Below are 4,040 nucleotides of genomic sequence, written 5' to 3' on the forward strand. Positions count from 1 at the left end.
TGGTCAGTGACTATCAACGCATCGCGAGTGGAGGAAGGCAGGATCAGAGATGTCACTGCCCCAAAAAGCAACAATAGCAAACAGCAGCAGCAACACAGAATGATGGAGCCTCCTGCCACACTCTTCAAAGTGCTGCAGCCAAGCGGACAGAGAGAAGAAGGTGGTGTGGACCTGCAAAGGACAGACCCTAAATCAGTGCGACCCACCCTACATGTGCCTCCAACCAAAACAGTGGATTCCCTCTTGCCACCCTACGCTGCCAGTCTGGAGTGAGGCTGATTGAGAAGAGAAGTTATAAGTTGGAGAGAAAAAGTTTTAAGAGAGCCCATGAGTGCAGAAGCCCCGACTCCCACCAAGGATCTCAGCAGATGCAGGAAAGCCATGGGAGGCAGCGCTTCGGGTGTCTTCCCTATGGGCAGGAAGGAAAGGGGATGTGACTATAACCAAATTCCTGCTCCCACCAGCCCGCCAACTACCAGCGCTAACAGCCAAATCCAAGAACATTTTATCTGTCCTCACTGGAGGTTGAAAGGTGTGAGGCGAGAGGTTGGGAAATTTCACCAGGAGTACATGGCTAACGGAGAAAGCTGAATAACAGCTCTCTCACCCCAAAGACCCAGACTTTCATGAAGTAGAGCAATAAATAATAATATAGATCTCCTCCCAGGGTAATACCCAAAATGTAATGGAGCACCAACAGACCAACATCAACAGCAACAAGGTATAGACAAAAACGTCCAGGCTGTCCATCCTAGGGGCTGGCCTTCCTCTCAGAACCCCAGGCCAGGAGAGCAGGAAGAAGAGGGAGCGCAGAGTCTGAAAGGGGCTGAGACCTGCTCTTTCAGAGGAATTTAAAGCTCCACACGGAGCTGCCCAAATTAAGCAAAAGTAAGAGTGAAATAAATGGCAAGGCATTCCTGCAAACACACTGCAGGAGAACAGTAAACACAGGTGGACCATGGTCTGTAAAGAAAGACAAAGATTTCATTCTGCAGCAAAATATATAACTGAATCCATGCAAAAAACTTCTCCAAAATGTTGTGTAAGAAGTTAGTAAGAAATTGATTTCAATAAAAAGAGCTAAAAGATAGAAAAGCAAAATGAAAGGTAAATTGCAGAGCTTTGGAAACAAATCAAAGAGCAAAAACTCATTTCAGAACAGGAAACAAACAAACAAACAAAAACAACCAACCAAACTGTAAATAGCAGGAAACAGAATAGACGATGCCAAAAATAACAAAGCTACCATCACAGAGGAAGAATTTCAGATCTCCACTGGGAATAAGAGGAATAAAACACATCATTGCATATTCAAGCCAAAATGAGGGAAAAGATGGAACATTCATTCTGCATAAATAAATATAGCATGTATGTGATGGCAGGAAATTAATTTCAGAAAGTAAATGTTATAACTCGTGAATTTGTAAAAATAACAAAGATAATTGCACTATGAAAATTAGGGAAGAGGCCGGGCGCGGTGGCTCAAGCCTGTAATCCCAGCACTTTGGGAGGCCGAGACGGGCGGATCACGAGGTCAGGAGATCGAGACCATCCTGGCCAACACGGTGAAACCCCGTCTCTACTAAAAAATACAAAAAACTAGCCGGGCAAGGTGGCAGGCGCCTGTAGTCCCAGCTACTCGGGAGGCTGAGGCAGGAGAATGGCGGGAACCCGGGAGGCGGAGCTTGCGATGAGCTGAGATCCGGCCACTGCACTCCAGCCCAGGCGACAGAGTGAGACTCCGTCTCCAAAAAAAAAAAAAAAAAAAAAAATTAGGGAAGAGGGAAGATTACCACAAAATGAATGAATTGCCCATCCTATTAAACATCTTTCAATTTTCCCTCAATAGTAGTCAACAGATACTCTTCTGAATTGATAAATATTAAAGCATATCACACAGCGTTGTATAAGGAACCTGCAGAAAACCTAAAACCAAAAAGATAACTAATAATATATTAGGGTTTGAAGTGAAAAGTGGAGAATTAATAGAAACTATCAGGTTGATAAATCGTGAACTATAGGTTGAATTATATTATGTAAAATTATATAGGTAACCACTTAAACACATAAAAGCAATAAATCTTTTATTTTAACTAAAGGATTGCACATATATCAGAAGGAGCAGGGAAATAAAATCCAAAAGAGAATGCAAAAGAAATATTAATTTCAGATATTGAAAAAATATTAAACCAAATATATCAGCAATATGTATTAAAAATATAAGTGCAGATCCAGCATAAATAAACCTAAAATAAAGTGCCTCAAAAAGGTTAAACATAAAATTGAGTATAAAATAATAAGAAATACACATTGATCTGTGTCTCCAGTTTCTGACACAGAGCTCCAAATACCCTTGTAATTTCCTGAGCGATGGGGCACTGGGAGCATCTTTGGTACGGAGTTCCTGGTGTGGAGCTTCCAATCCCTTGGAATTTCCTGGGTGATAGGAGCATCTTTTGTTCTAATGAACTACTCTTGGTGGAATCCTAGATGAGGGCTGGTCACCAGAAAGACCAAGCCATGGTTAGAAGCTTGGAACTTTCAGCCCCACACCCCGTCCTCTAGGGAGGAAAGAGGAGCTGGAGATTGAATCAATAATCATTCATGCTACATGATGAAGCCGCCTTAAAAATTCCTAAGTACAGGTGCGGGAGTTTCAGGGTTGGGGAACACATTTGTGGTGCTCCTGGAGAGGCCATGGCAGCTCCATACCCACCCCACCGTCTCTTTTCCTATTATAGTCTCTCCCATTTGGCTGTATTCTTTATAATAAGTGGATAAACATAGTAAAGTGTTCCCCTGGGTTCTCTGAGCTGTTCCACCAAATGACTGGCCCTAAGAAGGGGGTCGTGGGAACCTCCGATTTATAGGCAAGTTGGACAGAAGCTGTGGGTGACCTGGAGACCCACACTTACAACTGGCATCTGGAGCGGGGCAGTCCTGGGAATTGAGCCCCTCCCCTGTGGGGCTGGCGCTAACTCCAGTTAGTGTCAGAGTTGAGCTGAACGGCAGGCCACCCAGCTGGTGCCGGAGAATGGGTTGCTGTAGGGAAAACCCCACACGTGTGGAGACGGGAGGTGTCATGTGAATTAAGAATGAACGAGGGAGGCATCTCAGCAAAACAAATCAGTGGGGCTGGTTTTAAAAGCAGACGAATGTGAATTCAAGGTAAGTACTGAAAATAGAGTGCAAATCCGGTATTAATCGTTAAATGTCCTATGGTAAATGGAAGGATATTAAGTACTGAAAATAGAATGCAAATCCGGTATTAATCGTTAAACGTCCTATGGTAAATGGAAGGATATTAAAGAGGAACGCTGCTGACGGGGAACGTGGCCCCGGCCAGGCCAGTGAGCGAAGCCGGGGGTGGAGCGCCCAGACACCTGCCCAGGTCGTTCTCAGAGAGGGATCCATTCACAGGCACTGATCATACAAACCCCTCAGAAACACCTCGGCATATTACAATATTAGAAATAGTACAAAAGGCTTAAAGCATGAGGTGATATAACTAGAAATTAATTTTTAAGTTAAAAAATGTGGACATTTTAAAACACTCAGCAAAGCTCAGTTCGGGCTGGTCTGAGTGCAGTGGGGTGTACAAGGAATTGATTACAAACAGTTACAAGTTTCTTTGCTCCTTTTCCATTTCCACTGCTGCTTCACCTGACTAGCCTGTATTAAAAAAGTCAGTTCAAAGAAGATTCAATAATTCAACTTATAGAATATCCAGAAAATACAAATGAAAACATTGCATATTAAGACGTATGGACTGCTGTTAAGACTTTGATCAGAATAAAATACAGACCCGGAAAATACTTATCTGATTAAATAAGAATAATTGGAAACACACAAATTAGGCATCTACTGAATAACTTAGAAAAACAACGACAAAATTAAAGCAGAAGAGAACCAGCTGGGCACAGTGGCTCACGCTGGTAATTCCAGCACTTTGGGAGGCTGAGGTGGGTAGATCAACTGAGGTCAGGAGTTTGAGACCAGCCTGGCCAACATGGCGAAACCCTGTCTCTACTAAAAATACA

Source organism: Colobus angolensis, unplaced genomic scaffold (assembly GCF_000951035.1).
Source record: "Colobus angolensis palliatus isolate OR3802 unplaced genomic scaffold, Cang.pa_1.0 Scaffold294, whole genome shotgun sequence".
Lineage (NCBI taxonomy): Eukaryota > Metazoa > Chordata > Mammalia > Primates > Cercopithecidae > Colobus > Colobus angolensis.